Source organism: Acromyrmex echinatior, chromosome 13, assembly GCF_024713525.1.
Source record: "Acromyrmex echinatior isolate Ae372 chromosome 13, ASM2471352v2, whole genome shotgun sequence".
Classification (NCBI taxonomy): Eukaryota; Metazoa; Arthropoda; class Insecta; order Hymenoptera; family Formicidae; genus Acromyrmex; species Acromyrmex echinatior.
Genome location: NC_141864.1, coordinates 4,843,590 through 4,867,223, shown reverse-complemented (window position 1 = coordinate 4,867,223; position 23,634 = coordinate 4,843,590). Strand labels below are relative to the sequence as shown.

General features: G+C 29.6%; 2 protein-coding genes across 5 annotated transcripts in view; one reads left to right on the top strand and one right to left on the bottom strand.

The window, feature by feature from the left end:
• The window catches only part of olf413 (DBH like monooxygenase olf413), a 345,980-nt gene extending 340,885 nt beyond the window's left edge, over positions 1-5,095 (bottom strand). Inside the window, exons 1-3 of the mRNA XM_087412835.1 lie at positions 4,948-5,095; positions 3,370-3,771; positions 1,317-1,367 (exon numbers count right to left, since the gene is read on the bottom strand). The gene's annotated coding sequence lies outside the window, so the exon portion shown is untranslated. The remainder of the gene's footprint in view (positions 1-1,316; positions 1,368-3,369; positions 3,772-4,947) is intronic.
• The window catches only part of LOC105150663 (uncharacterized), a 398,699-nt gene that overhangs the window by 216,104 nt on the left and 158,961 nt on the right, over positions 1-23,634 (top strand). The window lies entirely within an intron of this gene.

Below are 23,634 nucleotides of genomic sequence, written 5' to 3'. Positions count from 1 at the left end.
GATCAGGGTAAAGTACAAGAATATATTATACATTCATCGCAACTTATTTACATATTTGTTTGTATTACGTACTTAATATTGTTATAGATACATTTATTTACGATAAAGTTAATTACATTGACGCATTACATAATTTGTACGTGTATAAAATTTTATAAAAAAGTTTAATTTCAGGGTAGCTGAAAATTTAATTGAATATATAAATAAGAAATACATAAAATTTGAAATTAATTTGGCTATTTTCATATTTGATACTTGGAACAAGATGCTGATAATTAAATAAAATTTAAAATTAATTAAAAATTTAATTCAATTTTTAATCCTTTATTTCCAATTATCAAGTATGTATACATGATGTCTTCAGACCTACCTACCTATATTTATCCTATATAGTCTTATCTATACAGTCCCTACCTACAGTCATACTTATTACCGTCCTACATACTCTCATTTATTCGTGCCTATTCGCGATACCTATCTCTACCCATGTATTCCTACCTACATTACTTCATATATGTCCAATAACACCGCAAATATAATACGTCCATGGTTGCAAATATAATACGTCCATTGATTTGTTCAGACAAAGTAGCTTTCCGGCTGTTGTAAAATTCTTCAATACGATTGGTTTTTACTTTTGGCTCTTTATGGATTTAAATGTATAAACCAATCAAATAGAAGAATTATACAACAGTTGCAAAGCTGCTTTCTCTGCTGAACGCAGCCAATGTCTAACCATATCCTATCGCGTATTAATAAACTTAGTGGGATAACTTAATCAATATAATTAAAACAGGCTCTTTCAATCTTTAAAATACCAAAAAAATTAACAAATAACAGGGCTAATGAAAGTCAGCGCGAATAATTAAGCGCAAGTTTTGTAGATCTTTTAATCTATCAAACTTGCGCTTGGTAATCCGCGCTGTTTCTTTTAGTTTCTTTTAGTCCTGTTGTTTGTTGGTTTTCTTTTATATTTTAAATAATTCTCAAAAAATATAAGAACTCACAATTTGCGAGCAAATTACCCTCCCGAATATTTAGTTTATCTTTTATAAAGTTAGATTGGTGTCACATCAACCCACTTCTCAATGAGCAGAATGTCTAAAATTGATGCATAAGACAACTTTAAGATATCTTTAAGAATTCTTTAAGAAACACCTTTAAGATATTTTATAAAGAATTCTGAAAGATATATTAAAATTGTCTTATGCGTCGATTTTTAGATATTTTGTTCATTGGGCTTTTTTCAAATTCACTTGCAATAAATAACAATGTTGAAATTCAAATAAATCTATATCGAAAAAATTGCCACTCACCAATCCGATGCGCAACAGTGGAGTTATATCTGCAACGTCGCTACGATGATTCTGTAACAAATAAATTAAAATCCAAATTAAAACAGAATAAAGAAATAATTATTACTTTAAAAAATAACTGCTATATAAACGCATGCAGTTTGCTTAAATAATTATACAATTCTACAAATATAATTTTTGTAAGCATCGAATTTTGTCCCATTATTTAATTAGACATAAAACAATTATATATTCTCTAAAATAATTATATTATTTTTTAAAAAATAATTAGAGAAAAGTCACAGATTCCGACATATCACTTTGTCTTTAGATAATATTTCTAAAACAAAAGGTAAAAATGAAACTTAAAACATAAGTACAAACTAAAAAGTGTTTTCCAACAGATAGCATAAGCAATTTTTATAATAATATTTGCAATTTAGCAATAATTAATTTTTAAGGTAAGCAAAAATAAACGTCTGACAAAATGTGCTCCTTATTTTTTTTTCTTTTACAGGAATTATCTGTACAGAGTACCTACAAGTGAATGTATACAAGATATTAGATATAAGAAATATATAGAATCTCTTCACTCTCTTCGTTATAAAATATTTTTATTGAAGTATATGCATATTTACTTTATCCTGTTTCTCTCTGCAAGATGCAAATATGCTATGCGATAGTTTTTCAAGAGTTATTCTATATATGAACGATTGTCTTCAGCTCCAATAAAGCTATTTGACATTATGAAGTAACATTATAAAGATTAAATCATGACCTGTTTTACAGACAGGTGGTTTACGCTGCATCCCAATTTTATATTTAAAATCACATCAAAAAACTAAGAGAAAAAAATAATATAAAATTGATTTAGGAAACTACAAGCATTTAGAATAACGTAATATTATCGATAAAGTCACTGTTATTTTTTAAAACTACGCAATTTACAAAAGAAAATCGTAAAAATTTTATTTTCACAATCGTAGAATTCGGGTATAAAAATAAGCCACAAATATACAAATTATGAGTTTGTACTTCTTTAATTAGCTAAACAGATCATGATTGTATTAGTATTAATAAAGTGCAACAATTAGTTTCTGAGAAATAAGAGGGTGTCGCTGCAGCAGATCTATATCAGAATCAGCGACTTTTCTCTATATATATTCTCTAAAAAAGAGCTTAGCAAAAATAAATTTGTATAAAATTTTAAAATATTATTTAAATTACTTGAAAATTTTATACAAATTTATTTTTGCTAAGATTTTTTTAGAGAATATATAAATAAAATTTAAACAAAGTTATTAAAGATGGCTCGATAACATAAAACAAAAATAAGAAAGCGCATACAGCTACATCCGCAAGTTATTATTCGTACAAGTCATATATCTAAAATATAATTACATGTAAACGTTTCGGTTAAGTCGTAACCATCGTCAGTACAATCAAGAAAATGCAAATGTTAAAAAATATAATTTAACACATTATATACAGGTCCAAAAATTAATCCTGTCTTCATAATCTCTTTTGCAGTGAAATTAAGAATTTATTCATGATATTTATAACTTGTATGTTAAAACACAGGTCATTAACATACAAGTTATCAAGAATAAATTCTTAATTTCACTGTAAAAAAAGATTAGGAAGGCAGGATTAATTTTTGGAATTTTATACTGCGATATCTTATATATATATAATGTGCTAAATCATATTTTTTAACTAATATTTTTTAATTATTTTTTTAGAGAATATGTATAATTATTTTATCTAAAAATTTTAAGTGACTCTCCTTTTATCTAAATTAGATAAAAGGAGAGTTACTTAAAAATTACTTGGAAATTTTATACAAATTTATTTTCGCTAAGATCATCTTTAAAAAATATATATAATTATTTTAGAGAATACATATATTACTTTAGAGAGAGAATATATAATTATTTTATACAATTATTTTATAAAATATAGAGAATTATTTAAATCATTTTGTTTAACAACATTTTTTACTCATTGTCAAATAAAATGATTTAAAAACAAGCGAAAAAAGGTAAATTTTACACAAACAAAAAATAATATTTACCACCAGGTTGCTCCACCGATGCCCGATGTCTCTCCCAGACCTCCACCTCCTCTCAGAATATGCACAGGACACTCGCGTAAAACACTCGCGAATACACTGTAATCGCGCGCGGACTATAACTTAAATCCGATAACTTGACGGCACTCCCGAAACGCGCGACGCGACGAACCGGCTGCGGTTCGTTCATTTTCAAGTAAATCGGCCGCGAGGGTAGCTTCCCCATTGGATTTTTACACGAAGAGAACGATTTTACTCAATATCTAAAGATTTATCTGGATATACATTCAGACATATCCGAAAATTTTTAGATATTTGAGAAAAATCATTCTTTTCGTGTAAAATATCCTCTGGGTACTGAGCCCCCTCACCACGTTAAGGTGTACCCGTGAAAGGGAAGATAATCTGAAAAATGTAATAATTTAGAAACGAATATCACGTCTGAAATCCGTTATCATTGCGAAAAAGTCAAAGCAGAAAAAAGGGCTGAATCTTTTATTTATTCATAGATAATGTCTGTAAGATATTATTAGAATCTATAAAATAGGCTAGAGATTAATAAAAGGAAGAAATGTTTCTTTTATTAATTGTTCCAAAGTTACGGTTAATTTTTTAATGGATCGTAACGAAAGATGCACAAAAACAAAAATTAATTAATTATTAAACTGTATTAATTGTATTGAAAGCAGGAATTGTGACTTTTTTGCATGAGAGTATTCGTATCAACGTTGCTTTTCTATGATTCGTGTGATATCATTCGTACAAACAAGTAGCCGTGTCGCATACTGCTCCTTTTTACATTTCTTTTTGAAACATATAATAATCGCAAAAAATGCTAGGTATAATACGAAATGTTGTATTTTATGAATATTCACATAATACGATTACTAGTATGAATAATTATTCATAAAGTATAATACAACACATTCTTCGCGAAAAAGATTTTCAAAAAGTAATGTGAAAAGAAGCCGCGACACAGCTACGTTGTTTGTACGAGCTTCGGTAAGGGAATAATAACTGCGCGATAACTAGGCGTAAACATGACGCGCCGTTCCGTGCCACCTCGTACCATCCCCAACCGAAGGTCACGCGCCAACCGTCGAAATACTACGTACTAACGTACGCCTATTACAAAATCAGTAAAATAATATTCATTACGTTTTAATATTCTTCGATGAATATTACACGATGCTTTATTATATGATTTACGTTTTATTTTTTGAATTCGTTACGCACACAATTCTATATCTTAGGCCGGTATTCATAGTCAAGGCTTATATTCAAGACCGTCTTAAATATAATTTTAAGAAGTCACGAATCAGAGATTCGTATTAATGTCTCAAGATATTACTTAAGACAGTCTTGAAATAAGAACGGACTGTGAATATCGTCCTTGGATATCTAATTTATATATCTGTAAATGTATAACATTATTATATTTAGTACTGTTTCATAATTTAAAAAATGTTTACGTGTATCTTTACTTAAAGAATGTATATTATTAATCTTATTATTAATCTTTATTTGAACGTAAATCATCAAAGAGAGTAATAAAGATTGAGATATAACTCTGGTACACACCTTAGTTTTGAGCAATATTACTATTTGAGCCTCCTTATGTAATTAATTAACAGTTCGCGTTCGTGAATCTCTAATTTTCGTAGATCAATGCGCGAGCGCCTCACGCCACACGTCCGTCTTGCTGCGAAGTCGAGCGAATACCAAAGTGACGATCGACCACCGCGCCGCGCCCCCCTACGCCTTCGCTTCGCGACCCACCGCTTTTCGTCGCGCGCGACCCCCTTCCCCCCCCCCTTAGCTTTTCGCCGGGTGCTATTTGTAGCCTATTTAGGCGTTTGAAAAATATTGAACGGTTAGTACAATTATTCAAGTATTTTATATGATTTTGGCAAACGGATATCGTCGGGCACAATCCTATATTACTTGCATGGTTCTCTTAAATGAATTAGTAATTATTCGCGTGAGATATTTTTGATATTTTCAATAATTCTCAATTTTCACAATTCTTTTTAATGATCCATTCTTCAATAAAGATTGATAAATGTTTTTTATATGCGAATTTTCTTAATATCGTGAAACAATTAGTGCTGAATACAGCTTTGGCTAAAAGTACTAAACATCTTGTTAATCATTATTTAATTTTTCAATTAATAAATTAATTTAAGACCTATTGTAACGCCGATCATGACTCGATAAAGTAACATACGAATTATTTAAATAAAAAATAGAAAATAAGATTCAGAAACTTATTTAAATATAAAATCGTAGGAATATGTGCAAAAGCAGGTGCAAAAGCTGTTTAAAATAAAAGATATAAATAGTTCCGGAAACTTATATAAAATAATGAATAATATTAAATAAAATTTAATTTTTTTATTTAAATTACATACTTTAATTTTCGTCGAAACGGTTCTTACGTACATTTTGACATCTTTAGAAAGTATTTGTAAGTTGGATATTTATAACAAATTGTATATACATTGTTATAACTAAATATAGTTGACACAATGAGAAAACTATTTTTTTATACAAAAGTGTAAAATTCCGAAGCAAAAATATTTAAAGGATAAATATGTTTCATATATAATATATATAATAATATATGTTTTTAAACATGTACATTATTTAATATTTTATATAAGTTTCCGGAAACTATTTTATATCTTTTATTTTAAACAAGCTTTTTGCACCTGCTTTTTGCACATATTCCTACGATTTTATATTTTAAATAAGTTTCTGAACCTTATTTTCTATTTTTTATTTTAAATAATTCGTATGTTACTTTATCGAGTCATGATCGGCGTTACAATAGGTCTTAAATTAATTTATTAATTGAAAAATTAAATAATGATTAACAAGATGTTTAGTACTTTTAGCCAAAGCTGTATTCAGCACTAATTGTTTATTCGCATATAAAAAACATTTATCAATCTTTATTGAAGAATGGATCATTAAAAAGAATTGTGAAAATTGAGAATTATTGAAAATATCAAAAATATCTCACGCGAATAATTACTAATTCATTTAAGAGAATCATGCAAGTAATATAGGATTGTGCCCGAGATGCCACAAAGCAAAACGCGAAATGTGCGGCGATATCCGTTTGCCAAAATCATATAAAATACTTGAATAATTGTACTAACCGTTCAATATTTTTCAAACGCCTAAATAGGCTACAAATAGCACCCGGCGAAAAGCTAAGGGGGGGGGAAGGGGGTCGCGCGCGACGAAAAGCGGTGGGTCGCGAAGCGAAGGCGTAGGGGGGCGCGGCGCGGTGGTCGATCGTCACTTTGGTATTCGCTCGACTTCGCAGCAAGACGGACGTGTGGCGTGAGGCGCTCGCGCATTGATCTACGAAAATTAGAGATTCACGAACGCGAACTGTTAATTAATTACATAAGGAGTACCAGAGTTATATCTCAATCTTTATTACTCTCTTTGATGATTTACGTTCAAATAAAGATTAATAATAAGATTAATAATATACATTCTTTAAGTAAAGATACACGTAAACATTTTTTAAATTATGAAACAGTACTAAATATAATAATGTTATAAATATAATTCGTATTATACATTTACAGATATATAAATTAGATATCCAAGGACGATATTCACAGTCCGTTCTTATTTCAAGACTGTCTTAAGTAATATCTTGAGACATTAATACGAATCTCTGATTCGTGACTTCTTAAAATTATATTTAAGACGGTCTTGAATATAAGCCTTGACTATGAATACCGGCCTAAGATATAGAATTGTGTGCGTAACGAATTCAAAAAATAAAACGTAAATCATATAATAAAGCATCGTGTAATATTCATCGAAGAATATTAAAACGTAATGAATATTATTTTACTGATTTTGTAATAGGCGTACGTTAGTACGTAGTATTTCGACGGTTGGCGCGTCATGTTTACGCCTAGTTATCGCGCAGTTATTATTCCCTTACCGAAGCTCGTACAAACAACGTAGCTGTGTCGCGGCTTCTTTTCACATTACTTTTTGAAAATCTTTTTCGCGAAGAATGTCTAACACAATACGAAACGTTGTATTATACTTTATGAATAATTATTCATACTAGTAATCGTATTATGTGAATATTCATAAAATACAACATTTCGTATTATACCTAGCATTTTTTGCGATTATTATATGTTTCAAAAAGAAATGTAAAAAGGAGCAGTATGCGACACGGCTACTTGTTTGTACGAATGATATCACACGAATCATAGAAAAGCAACGTTGATACGAATACTCTCATGCAAAAAAGTCACAATTCCTGCTTTCAATACAATTAATACAGTTTAATAATTTAATTAATTTTTGTTTTTGTGCATCTTTCGTTACGATCCATTAAAAAATTAACCGTAACTTTGGAACAATTAATAAAAGAAACATTTTTATAGATTCTAATAATATCTTACAGACATTATCTATGAATAAATAAAAGATTCAGCCCTTTTTTCTGCTTTGACTTTTTCGCAATGATAACGGATTTCAGACGTGATATTCGTTTCTAAAAGTTCTAACCGATTGCAATAATAGCATAGGTATTTATTACATTTTTCAGATTATCTTCCCTTTCACGGGTACACCTTAACGTGGTGAGGGGGCTCAGTACCCAGAGGATATTTTACACGAAAAGAATGATTTTTCTCAAATATCTAAAAATTTTCGGATATGTCTGAATGTATATCCAGATAAATCTTTAGATATTGAGTAAAATCGTTCTCTTCGTGTAAAAATCCAATGGGGAAGCTACCCTCGCGGCCGATTTACTTGAAAATGAACGAACCGCAGCCGGTTCGTCGCGTCGCGCGTTTCGGGAGTGCCGTCAAGTTATCGGATTTAAGTTATAGTCCGCGCGCGATTACAGTGTATTCGCGAGTGTTTTACGCGGTCTGGGAGAGACATCGGGCATCGGTGGAGCAACCTGGTGGTAAATATTATTTTTTGTTTGTGTAAAATTTACCTTTTTTCGCTTGTTTTTAAATCATTTTATTTGACAATGAGTAAAAAATGATTATTTTTTTGAATCATTGTTAAACAAAATGATTTAAATAATTCTCTATATTTTATAAAATAATTGTATAAAATAATTATATATTCTCTCTCTAAAGTAATATATGTATTCTCTAAAATAATTATATATATTTTTTAAAGATGATCTTAGCGAAAATAAATTTGTATAAAATTTCCAAGTAATTTTTAAGTAACTCTCCTTTTATCTAATTTAGATAAAAGGAGAGTCACTTAAAATTTTTAGATAAAATAATTATACATATTCTCTAAAAAAATAATTAAAAAATATTAGTTAAAAAATATGATTTAGCACATTATATATATATAAGATATCGCAGTATAAAATTCCAAAAATTAAACATGCCTTCCTTATCTTTTGATAACTTGTATGTTAATGACCTGTGTTTTAACATACAAGTTATAAATATCATGAATAAATTCTTAATTTCACTGCAAAAGAGATTATGAAGACAGGATTAATTTTTGGAATTTTGTACTGCGACATCCTGTATATAATGTGTTAAATTATATTTTTTAACATTTGCATTTTCTTGATTGTACTGACGATGGTTACGACTTAACCGAAACGTTTACATGTAATTATATTTTAGATATATGACTTGTACGAATAATAACTTGCGGATGTAGCTGTATGCGCTTTCTTATTTTTGTTTTATGTTATCGAGCCATCTTTAATAACTTTGTTTAAATTTTATTTATATATTCTCTAAAAAAATCTTAGCAAAAATAAATTTGTATAAAATTTTCAAGTAATTTAAATAATATTTTAAAATTTTATACAAATTTATTTTTGCTAAGCTCTTTTTTAGAGAATATATATAGAGAAAAGTCGCTGATTCTGATATAGATCTGCTGCAGCGACACCCTCTTATTTCTCAGAAACTAATTGTTGCACTTTATTAATACTAATACAATCATGATCTGTTTAGCTAATTAAAGAAGTACAAACTCATAATTTGTATATTTGTGGCTTATTTTTATACCAAATCAACTAAAAACGAATTCTACGATTGTGAAAATAAAATTTTTACGATTTTCTTTTGTAAATTGCGTAGTTTTAAAAAATAACAGTGACTTTATCGATAATATTACGTTATTCTAAATGCTTGTAGTTTCCTAAATCAATTTTATATTATTTTTTTCTCTTAGTTTTTTGATGTGATTTTAAATATAAAATTGGGATGCAGCGTAAACCACCTGTCTGTAAAACAGGTCATGATTTAATCTTTATAATGTTACTTCATAATGTCAAATAGCTTTATTGGAGCTGAAGACAATCGTTCATATATAGAATAACTCTTGAAAAACTATCGCATAGCATATTTGCATCTTGCAGAGAGAACAGGATAAAGTAAATATGCATATACTTCAATAAAAATATTTTATAACGAAGAGAGTGAAGAGATTCTATATATTTCTTATATCTAATATCTTGTATACATTCACTTGTAGGTACTCTGTACAGATAATTCCTGTAAAAGAAAAAAAAATAAGAATACATAACACTATTGCCTATTGTGTCAGTTTTGGAGCACATTTTGTCAGACGTTTATTTTTGCTTACCTTAAAAATTAATTATTGCTAAATTGCAAATATTATTATAAAAATTGCTTATGCTATCTGTTGGAAAACACTTTTTAGTTTGTACTTATGTTTTTAAAGTTTCATTTTTACCTTTTGTTTTAGAAATATTATCTAAAGACAAAGTGATATGTCGGAATCTGTGACTTTTCTCTAATTATTTTTTAAAAAATAATATAATTATTTTAGAGAATATATAATTGTTTTATGTCTAATTAAATAATGGGACAAAATTCGATGCTTACAAAAATTATATTTGTAGAATTGTATAATTATTTAAGCAAACTGCATGCGTTTATATAGCAGTTATTTTTTAAAGTAATAATTATTTCTTTATTCTGTTTTAATTTGGATTTTAATTTATTTGTTACAGAATCATCGTAGCGACGTTGCAGATATAACTCCACTGTTGCGCATCGGATTGGTGAGTGGCAATTTTTTCGATATAAGGAAATAGTTATTTTATTTGAATTTCAACATGTTATTTATTGCAAGTGAATTTGAAAAAAGCCCAATGAACAAAATATCTAAAATCGACGCATAAGACAACTCTAATATATCTTTCAGAATTCTTTATAAAATATCTTAAAGGTGTTTCTTAAAGAATTCTTAAAGATATCTTAAATTTGTCTTATGCATCGATTTTAGACATTCTGCTCATTGAGAGATGGGTTGGTGTGACACCAATCTAACTTTATAAAAGATAAACTAAATATTCGGGAGGGTAATTTGCTCGCAAATTGTGAGTTCTTATATTTTTTGAGAGTTATTTAAAATACAAAAGAAAACCAACAAACAACAGGACTAAGAGAAACAGCGCGGATTATCAAGCGCAAGTTTGATAGATTAAAAGATCTACAAAACTTGCGCTTAATTATTCGCGCTGACTTTCATTAGCCCTGTTATTTGTTAATTTTTTTGGTATTTTAAAGATTGAAAGAGCCTGTTTTAATTATATTATTGCTTATTGCTTATTTATTATTAGTATGATCGCGATTAAGTTATCCCACTAAGTTTATTAATACGCGATAGGATATGGTTAGACATTGGCTGCGTTCAGCAGAGAAAGCAGCTTTGCAACTGTTGTATAATTCTTCTATTTGATTGGTTTATACATTTAAATCCATAAAGAGCCAAAAGTAAAAACCAATCGTATTGAAGAATTTTACAACAGCCGGAAAGCTACTTTGTCTGAACAAATCAATGGACGTATTATATTTGCAACCATGGACGTATTATATTTGCGGTGTTATTGGACATATATGAAGTAATGTAGGTAGGAATACATGGGTAGAGATAGGTATCGCGAATAGGCACGAATAAATGAGAGTATGTAGGACGGTAATAAGTATGGACTGTAGGTAGGGACTGTATAGATAAGACTATATAGGATAAATATAGACAGGTAGGACTGAAGACGTCATATGTACACACTTGATAATTGGAAATAAAGGATTAAAAATTGAATAAAATTTTCAATTAATTTTTAGTTTTATTTACTTATCAGCATTTTATTCCAATTATCAAATATGAAAATAAGCCAAATTAATTTCAAATTTTATTAAATTTTCAACTACCCTAAAATTAAACTTTTTCTTAAAATTCTATACACGTACAAATTATATAACGCGTTAATATTGTAATTAACTTTATCATAAATAAATGTATGTGTAATAATATTAGATACGTAATACAAAATTTATGTAAACTACGTTCAGATGAATGCTATAATCATACTTACTTTTGTAATTTACCCAATGATTTCCGGGCAAAAATGTTATATATATGGACATATTTTATATAATGATATCTAATTGTATATAAAATATGTCAATTTTTTATATGATTATGTATAATTATTGATTTTATATAATTAATATATATAATTATATATGAAACATTTTTTCCCGGGTTATTAATTAATTGTACATTTACTGGTGTGTGTGCATATATATATCCGTTTTGAATATCTATTCAATGCAAATAGCATTTATCTTGTAGTAAACCAAATTGTTGCGTAATCGTAATTGATGTAAATTATACGAAATAGACGAAACGTACATCTTAATAACAAAAATTGTTTAGTGATTTAATAACTTTGATTATTTAATTTTTGCTATTTATTAACTTTGAAATATTTAATTCTAAATCTTTTTTTTTTTAGATTTTGTTCTGTATATCAAAAAGTCATTAATAATTTTAAGTAACTTTTTATTAAATATTTGATGTTTAGAATAATCGTCAATTTTTCTTTATATTTAGTATGTAAATTTATAAAATAAGTCATAAAGATTGGAGCTTTGACTGAGACAATTGTTAAATATTAGCTCCTTTCTTGCTTTTTGACATTAAAGATCTACAATGTTAATTGTAGAATTACAAGTATATTTTAGTTAAAACAATTTATTATATGCAAAGGCCTCTTATATCGCTGTCTCTCGCGTCAGATGGATGCCAGTGATTACGTAGTTTATATAACCGATGGAAAGTTGTAATTATTTTTATCATGGAGAATTATTCCTCGTCGTGAAGTCCATTCGCAAAGTCTAGTTTAGTGTCTCTTCGGAGATTCTTGTACAGAATTGGTATGCATCCCGGGTTTTTCGTCTACAGTTACTGGTAGTAATAATTTTGTTAATGAGTCAATGACAATAACTATACATTTTAAAGTCAAGTTGCAAAATTAATTCAGTGGTATATTTTAGCATACAATTTTCGCTTTCTTTGTTTTATTAAATGTTCTCCTACTAGTAATAATAATGTTAGTAATAGTACTGTCTTAATAACTATAAGAATTAAGTATTATATAATCGATATGGATATACAATTATAATTTGTTTAAATTCTAATTATTAAGTGAACAAATTTAAATTTTATACAAATAATTTGCTAATTTTTCGATTATTGGTCTAACAAAAATATGGTTACGAATGTGTATATTCAATTTTCTAACCGATATTTTAAAATCATTTTTAGGTATTGGACATCCCGCCATTGCAGAATATTTTTAATTATTAATTTTATTATTTTATTTTTAGATTTTTTAATAATTTTATTGTTATTATTTATATGTGTACGTATAACACTTTTCTATGATAAAATACATGCGGATCTTATGAGATTATATTTAACGGATGTTGATTTTATCGATTTACATAATTTTCTTCAAAATTTTTTATTGTCTTTTAACATTGTTATCATGATTACATGAGTTGAATTAAAAATGCATGGGTACAAAAAATTCAAGATAAGTCGAATAGGTACTACTCTCGTATTAACGGGATATTAATAATTGTAATTTTTGAAAAATAAAGAATTGTTAAATTTTATGTAATAAATTTTTCAGTATAAATGATCTCGTTATTACCGGGTTCGGCTCATCTCGTACAGTTGGTACCCGACGTATAAAACTTTTGTACCCGTACATATAAAAAATTATAATAACGCGTGTATTTTATTATTGTTAAATGTACTCCTTCGTAATCATTATTTCGTAAGAAAATTATTCTATTCTATTCATTTTTAATAAGTGATGTTTTTAGCGATTGGTGGTTGAATATATTTTCTCACGAATTTTAATATTATATTAAAGAAGTGATAAAAATGGTAATTGCAATTGACATGCTACCAAAATTACTACTTCATTACTATTGTAAGTGATCTGAAAGATTTGGGATTTACAACCTTCTTTAACACGACCGCTGGTGTTTGACGGAATGCTTAATTTTTCTTTACGAATGGATATTGTAAATTTGACGTAGAAAGTTCGTTCTTCACTGTGAAAATTACTCTTCTTTATATCGGATTCTAAGTAGCGTATCACAAGGCGGAGGGACATTGATTCGTTTACATTATTGGGATAAGTTATCTTGAAACGCGATAAAAGTGCCGTCATAAATATATTAATGACTTTTTGTCACAATATTAACAAGTTTTATATTCGCAAGTTAGTAATTAATAGTACGATCGAATTGTTGTTAGTATTTCTTTCGCGTTTATCAATATTTCATTAAATACTGGTTTAGAAAAATTTGTGTTATCTGTATCTTCGACGTTTTCGTATAATCTTGCATTATTAAAATTTGTTAATTATGCTCCTATTATATCAAATTTGTATTATATTTTGAACAGCGTTTATAATTGTATATCGTATTATAAATAATTATTATTATTATAGTATTGAATTGTATAAAGTATCCTCCCCTCACAATAAAAGATAATATTAAAAAATTGCATGACATGATTGCTAATTATTGTATTTTATTTCGCTGTTCACATTACAATATGATTAGCGAAATATAATAAAATAGTCAGACATAAAAATAAAAAACACATTAAAAAATTTATTCACCTGCAAAAAACAGGTTACTAAATTTATCAGTGGCTCGTTTTTTTTTTATGGGTGAGTACTTTTTACTTACCAAGAAAAGAGGACCGCCGGTGAAATCGGCGGGGGTGGTGGATTGTATTTATATAAATTTTCTTTGCACCTTTAATGATTTGTATTTATTTAAATTTTCTTTGCAACTTTAAATGTAGTTTGCTTACAATTACAAAAATAAGAAAGCGCATATAGTCACATACGCAAGTTATTATTCGCAGAAGTCATCTATCTAAAATATAATTACATGTAAACGTTTCGATCAAATTGTGACTATCATCAGCACAATCAAGAGAATGCAAATGTTAAAAAATATAATTTAGCACATTATATATATATAGGATATCGCAATATGAAATTCCAAAAATTAATCGTGCCTTCGTAATCTTTTTTACAGTGAAATTAAAAATTTATTCTTGATAACTTGTATGTTAATGACTTGTGTTTTAACATACAAGTTATAAATATCAAGAATAAATTCTTAATTTTACTGCAAAAGAGATTATGAAGACAGAATTAATTTTTGAAATTTTGTACTGCGACATCCTATATATAATATAATGTGCTAAATTATATTTTTTAACATTTGCATTCTCTTGATTGCACTGACGATGGATTGTACTCACGACTTGACCGAAACGTTGACATGTAATTATATTTTAAATATATGATTTGTGCGAATAATAACTTGCCTATATGCGCTTTCCTATTTTTGTTTTATGTTATCGAGCCACAAAAATTTGAAGTAATTTAAATAATATTTTAAAATTTTATACGAATTTATTTTTGCTAAGATCTTTTTAAATATATGACTTGTGCGAATAATAACTTGCGTATGTTCTTTCTTATTTTTGTTTTAGAATATATATAATTATTTTTTTAGAGAATATGTATAATTATTTTATCTAATAATTTTAAGTGACTCTCCTTTTATCTAAATTAGATAAATTACAATTACAGCTTAATCTTTCAAGTCTATCCGTATTTATTACTAAATAGATTGTGATGTTAGTTAAAAATGGAACGTTACATAAAATCTAAAAACTATTCCGTCACGAGGCAAAAAATGTTTTAAACAAATATCTTATGGCCATTCTACAATAAGCCATTAGTCAGAAGTTAGAAGTTGGAAATTGCCCAATAGCAGTCAATTTTCAGCTTCTAACTTCTGTTTTATGACTAATGGCTTATTGTAGAATGGCCATTAAGGTTTATTAATCGACTATAAAAAAAAATGTTTTATATTAAAATAATTTATAATTTATCGCAAAAGAAATAGTGTATCATAAACAATTACATATTATCTTTTTTAATTTATAATATTTATTTACTTGTAATATTTAATAACTAATTTCGAAGTAATATTAAGGGGATCTCCCCTTAAGTTAGACTAAAAACTAGTCGTAACTGCAAAATCTGTGATTGATCACACTCGTTCGATATATGAAAGCAACAACGTTGACTTGCATATTAAATTTGCAAGAAGCATGAACACGACTCTGACGAGGTTTTTGATTATTTATACGACCTACATTTTACTCACACGTATAAGTTTCTATCGAGTACAATGGAAGGATACAGAGGATAGTCGCACGATCAGTTAAAAATGCAGCATTCACCGTCACGTAGCGTCGATACGGCATCCTTCCGTTTGCATTCTATTTAGCAAACATAAATAATGAAATTATAATCGCCACAATTATTATCCGCGCGTGAAATGCCTTTATATGATATTTATCGTTAACGAGTCCGTTGAAAAAGCGATATATGCGTGACTTTGCAGAAATCCTTGTTGAATTAATATTTTAATTCTAATTATAACAGTGTTGGATAATTTTATTACGGTATATTTTTTCATTCTCGTACAAACTCTCGACAAAAATGTAGATAAAGTTTAAATTAATCTTTAATTATTAATATTGCGTTGAATTATATAGTCTGCGCTCTGATCATATAATTTTCCAGTACAATATACAATATTATATTAGCATTACTTAATAATAATTTTGCAACAGACCTACTCTAATTTTGTTTTAATTTTTTAATTTTGATCAAGAATAGATACGTTTGTGTAAATATATGTAAAATACATATCGAAATATATTATATACTGGGAAACGTATAGGCGAGATTAATCAAAACGTTTTAATAGTTATAATAGATACATCAGCCAAGAGATCTCATTATAAATTTTGCCGCGGTAATTACATGCATTATTATATTCAGCTTCGTGCTAATTAATTCCATCTTTCAATTGCTAACGTTTGTAAAATACTTCCAAAGCGGTTCTTTAGATTCTTACGAGATTCTAACAACTTACTTACGTGCTGGAAGATCATGGATGATGTAGTGTTGATAAATTTAACGGAATTTAAAGTCGCATTAAAGGGGAAAAGAATCCGCAGCGTCATCACGCTCAACGACCTCATCGCGAGGGGATACCGCCAATTCTTCAACGACTTTATGAGACTCTGTCGCGGGAACGAGAATCGCTGTTGGTCGCGCTAATGACGATTTTGTCCATGCAAGTGTTCCGTAAGAAGAACTATTCCACCTTCACGCGTGTATTCGTTCACAGCCTCCTCATGCTTATGAAATCAGAGTCGTGTCGCCACGGGGAATCACGTAACGCCGCAGGTGTGCCGAACATTTTTCAGGCCACGTGAATATCCGATTCAAAGTTATATGAAATTTCCCGCGGTGAAGTCCGCTTGACTTTCGATTTTTCTCTTTTTTTTCTCGTGTAAAGACATTAAAGTTGGAGTCAATATGGCATTCTTATAATTCATATTCCTATATAATATGACTTAAATTATATAGAATAAATTATTGATAAAGAATTAAAATACTTATAATAAAACACGAAATAAATTTTTCATGAATAAGAAAAATTAATTATATTATCTCTAGAAAAATATTACACTAAATTTGAAAATATATAATTATTGTGTGTTCTATTTCTAATAAGTTTTCTAAAATAAGAAATTAGTAATCGCGAAAAATTCTTTTATATTTCTGAAAAGTTTTCTTCCTTGCGAAAAATCAAATGATGAATTATATTTTATTAACGCGTATTATACATATAATTATGATTATTATTTTATTTTATGATTATTATTGTCTATATTATCACATTTTATTTAATTTTAAAATTTTAAATAGTCTTTATCGCAATTTTACTTGATTATGACAATGATAGATTCTGACTTGAATGTCTATAGTCTTGTTTCTCTTTTGCAAATCGCAGTTTAGACATAACGGAAATAAATCTTTATTAAGTAATGCAAGAAAGATGTATTGCCGTCGCGAAACATAATCGTCGATATTCTAGTAACGTCGTTCAAATAGCTTCCCAATGTCGAAAAAACGAGACACGTACATGTTTAAATTTATGTCGGTTAGTCGCGAAAACACGTCTGTGAAGTATTCCGTCTAATGACGCTTTATGCGGACACGCCGACATAATTCACTGTGTGTGTAGGTTCTCTCTGCCGCGAGGGATCGTACACAACTGCTGATGTAGCAAATATTTTCTAAAATACGTGAGCGCCATGTAATTCGAAATTACACGAATTCTCTCTCATCATGATAGTCCGCACATTATTTCATATCTGCCTTCTTTTATTTGATAAACATTGCATAAATTCAAATCGTGAATAATTGTGACAGTGAAATGATTATTATTAATTAATCTTAATCGATTATATGAGGACTACTATAATGAACTTCCTTGTGATATTCTTGTTAGCGCAGAAAGATCGTTCTTTGAAAAAAATGAAACTTCACGTTTGTATATTACGAGATGAAATGCCATGCTGTACGAGCAACGCACCCTTCATGATTTAATTAATTACTGTTCTTCGCTCCTTTTTTAATTAATCATATAGACATCTTTTTAGTCTGCGTTAAAGAATAAATAAGCAAGCGTGTTTGCACATTTTTGCGACATCTTTTATGATATTGAAAAATTTAATATTTAACATAATTTACGCATATCATTCTTTTTAATTGTTATTTTAAGTAAAAAGCAATTTAGAAAATTAAATGAATTCAATTATAACTTATATATAAAAAAATTATTTGGACAATTAAAAATAAACTACATTCAATTTAATCTTCAATAAAAAGTTATTAATATAAAAAAATTTGCTAAAATGTATGCTTATAATTAAAAAAATCGAAAGTAAAAATATTACATAGATACACTGAGAAAAAATGCTATTGATTCAATTAAAGTTTATATTACGGGTTGTCACTAATATAAGTGATAAAATGGACATAAAAGCCTTGATTATTGAAGACTAATTTATGCCTTTATGTTAATAAAAATATACATGAATTACTTATGTTAGTGACAGCCCGTAATATAAACTTTAATTGAATCAATAGCATTTATTTCTCAGTGTACTGTGTATAGCAAATAGATCAATAAGTTCGTATAAATCTAAACTTACTCGGTATCTTGTCAGGATAATATGGCTCACACTTCTCAACACAAACATATCATATATCTCGTTGTGTTTATCACGATCATAAGATCAGCTGCCGAGCAATGCATCAGTCATAGGGATGATGTAACGGTGCAGGTGTTTCAAATATTTTTTCAGGAAATCCTAGCATCTAAATTATACAAGGAAGCGGTTCTTCCCAAGAAGGGTCTGACCACGTGAATCCGATTTCACATACCCCCGTTTATCCTTAGTTAGAAATCGCGCAGAAACTTCCCCGTTGCGCGACTCTGTTGATCGCGACAATACTGCGAGGGATGCATTCTCGTACGACGAGCTTTCAATATTTTTGTAATAATGTCCAAGCCACGGGGATGGGAAGATAGACAGGAAAAAATGGGGAGGAACGACGGTGACAGGAGCAACAAGGGATATGTCTCAATGTTTGGCTTGATCCTTCAGCTGTCGCTATTGTCGGCACGAAATTGACAATGGCACAGTTCAAATGACGTTCTTAGCATGTATACCTGCAGCGTGCGGGCAATCCCACATCGTGGAGGTCCTATTTCGAAACGATTCGGGGACACTTTTTCGGGGATACTTAAGATCGGAGCAACCAAACGGTTTGCTCTTTTGTGGCTCCGTTTACGAGTCTCAGCACGCTCATAGACCTACAAAGATCCGAAAAGATAGATGCCTTCCCGTTTTTACTAAAGCCCAAATGTCATTCCGGTCGAAGAAAGTTTTGTGCCGCGATTTTACGGGCGAATTAAGTATAGGGAAATTTAGCGTATTAAAGTGACATGAAAATTACCAAAGTGGTACAATAGAGGGATTCCACAATAGAAATTAATAATATCGATGGTGCCATTGACCCATAAAATTGGCATTTCAGTTAAATTTCACTTAATTAAATTCTAATCATGTCATTTTCACAATCATTTTCGCAAAGATTCTGCAAACTTTCACAAGTCTGTTTTATTCTTGTACTTTTACGTTATATATATAATATTTTTATTTATTATTCTTTTAATCAAAGAATTATTTTAACAAGCTATTTCATTATTTACAAGTATTGATAATTTTTAGCTTATATTTTTATTAACAAATATAATCATATCATTTATGTGAATAATGTAATATTTTATGATTAATTAAAGCAGAGAAAATAGGGAAGATTTTTGCAATCAAAACATGTTTTTCAAAACTTACCAAGCATATTTAAAATTTTAAATAGTATAAAAAAAGAAATATATTTAATATACATTTTATTATTCTAAATACGTTACGATGTATATTTGTTAGCTCATTTTCAGATAAAGTCATTGTATTCGCTAAAATAACAATTTTTAACTAATTCCAAATTTCATCTTATCGTACTCACACGAAATAGCACATTGTTTGAATCATCGCGACTGTATATATACAATATATATATCATTACATCGTCAAAAGATAGTATTTTCCGTAATGACATGATTGCGCCGTTTAAAAGGTTTGCGCCGCAAACCTCTTTAATTCCTTGGTGTTATTTCTTAAATTTCGAGTCCCGCGGGCACGAAATGAAAGGGTACCGGATTCGCCCACACATATATCAATCCTAGGAATCTCCGCGAGATATTTCGGTGCGCCGAGCGACGTACCAAATTACACGGTTTACACGATCGCCTAAACGATAGAAACCAAGTGTTACAGTGCCTGTCTGTCAAATCTAACGGCACACTACAATTACCTGAAAGTCTCCGCCTCGCCATGGCTAATTGATGTTTGAAAGGACAGTTATTTAACCGAGGAAATCGTTCATCAAAATAATTCGAATTAATTTGCAGAGCGATTATTAACATCAACGATTGCACGCATTTCCTGTTTTTTCGTGGAATGCTCTTGGTAGAATTAAAAAAAAAACGGTAGAAAATACTAACGCAAATTGTGGCAAATTCGAACCGACAGGAAGCGTGTCTTTTACGTGTTTTGACATCGAGTCTGGGAAAGGCGAGTGCAAAAGAGGACGGTCTTACTATTTCTCTCTCTTCGCGTTTCATAAATCTTTCGGCCAGGGTGGCCGAAGCGGCAGCACGTTTGGCATCGAGTTTCGTGTCACGTGTCACACATATTTTATTGCCACGTTTGAAAAATCTCGAAAAAAACGGAGCAGCTGTTTGTTGGATATATATACGCCGAAAGGGTGCGAGGAACGCGTCCGTTTTGTATTTTTGCTACGTATTTTGCTCGACGATCTTTTAATAGTAACGCTTTGATTACAAATTGATAGCGAACGAAGCGACTGGCCAAACGCGAAAATCGTACGAGTCGTTGCTGAATACTTTATGATGTTATAGCGTGCTATGGGTATTCACGCGGCGCGGCCAATTTCGCAGCATATCTGATAAATATTTCCTTTTGACGGGAAGCAGTAGTTATTTATTTTAATCAAACGATCGTCGGCGGGACAATAACTTCGCAATTGCCTTCAAAATGTTGTAGATGGCAGATTTGCACTTTTACAAAATTGTACGCGAAATTTGCATTACACTTTGCAAATTATTTAACGTAGCTTGCAAAATAAATCGTCAGTTTGCGCGCTAATTTTTTCAAGTTGCATTTGCAAAGCAAATTGTTATTGGCTGACGAATTATTTATCGATTAGATCAATATCAAGCTATTTTCTTATACAAAATTAGTCCTTTTTGTCTCAATTACGGATGTCTCAATAACTTATCATTTTTATAAATCCTGTCATACGTTTTGAATTTTAACTAAATTTTAACCAATATCAAATTTAAAATTTAAAATTGCAACGCAAAATAATAATAGTGATAGAAAGGTCAACACGAGCAAATGATTAAGTCAAAATTTAAAACTAGTTTATTTAAACATCAAAGGAGTAAAATTTAAAACTAGTCTTTCACTAATGTACAGAGTATGTCCTGTCCATACTCTGTACATTAGAGAAAGACTAGTTTTAAATTTTACTCCTTTGATGTTTAAATAAACTAGTTTTAAATTTTGACTTAATCATTTGCTCGTGTTGACTTTTCTACCATCATTATTAAATTTATACTTTTCTGTGCTATATTGAGAGCTATATTATTTAGCTTGTTTATTCTAAGAAATTTTTATTGCAAACCAAGATTACTTCAGTAGCACAAAATTTTATATATTGCATGTTAAAGTTAAAAGAGACATTAAAAATAAAGGTATCTTATCGAAGTTACGAATTATGCCAAATTCCAAGAAGGAAGGTGGGGAAACAAGATAACTGAAATTCCGCGCTGCTCGTTTCCGCTTTTTGGAATTAGGAAAGATATTTTATCGTCTCAAAGCAGGCGTTGCGTGCCATTGTATTAATATTACTAAATGAGAAAGCTTAGAGAAGAGTGAATTGATTGTCTTTTGATAAAATTTACATTAGTTTTATCTCATCTGTTTTTCTGCTATATCAATAATAAGATGGAAAAAATTAAAATATCATTTCGAATCAAAATTAATATATCATATATTTACTCATGTAACATTTCCTTTATTAATTAAAAAAATAATATTAATCTTTTTGTTTATAATTCAATTAATATAATTTTTCCTCCTAGTATAGTAATGAGTAATATATTAGTAATGAAAAGTGACTTAAGTAATCAGTAATATATAAAATTTAACTTTCAACTCCTATTTTCGAGAAACTCTGTCATACATAATAATTAAATCTAATAGATATCATTAAATGTAATAGATATATGTTATTGATTTAATTAATTTAACACTTTAAATTATAACACTTATTTTTAAATAAGTTATATTACCTTTTAGTCTTTGGTTTGCCATTTGATAACAGTTAATATTTAATTTTGATACTTCTAGCTCCGTCTGATAGAATTGCAGTTTTCAAAATTAATTTTATTTCAAATATAGCATATAAATTCTATATTACTTTTATTATTTAGAGATTTAATTAAAGTTTCTTTAAAATATTCACCGAACAGAAATATACCAGGTATATCTCATCTATAAATAATATTTGCTATGTCATAAACGTATAGCCAACAAAGATTTCATTTGATGCAGCCGCGTATATTCGATATAGCACGCGCGAAACAGCGTCACGCTCGTACGCGCCGGAATCTCCTGACTAAATTTGCGAGGATTAAGAGAAGGGGTTTCAACGCGGACGGATCTTTTTTCTGGCTAAGCCCTGCGTGTGCCACCCTTCCGTACTCGAGTGCCTCGTAGCTTTCCGCCACGAGCGACAACACACTCGTCATTTACAAAAGCCGCTCAGGAGAGGTTCTCTCGTCGACTCTCCTCTCTTCGACGTGTACGTCCGACTCTCCCTTCCATCAGAATAAATCCGCATCACCTTTTTTAAGGGTCGTCCGCATGTCGTAGGGATGACTCTCTCTTTCTCTCTTTTTCTCTGTCGCTTCTCTGTCCGGTATAATCCGCTGGCGTGTTGCGCCTCGGTGCGCATTTCCGGGAGAAAACGAATGCTCGCCGTGGTCCTATGATTAACTTCCATTCACCGATGGCTTAACCGACCGCGGATTTCAAAGGACACATTGGAACAATCTCCCTCCCTATGCCTTTCCCGTCCCATCCAATTTGCGAACGCCTCGCGATTCCAAGATGCAATTGATATAGGTGCCCTATATGCGGCTATATTTTCTTCGTAATCTGATGTGGTACGGTGGTCCTACCGCGATGTGGGGTTGATCTAATTTGATGCATTGAATTAATGTGATTGGCTTAGCGTGATCGATATTTGCACTTGGTTGATTAGTTACTGTGTCTGCATTAAAT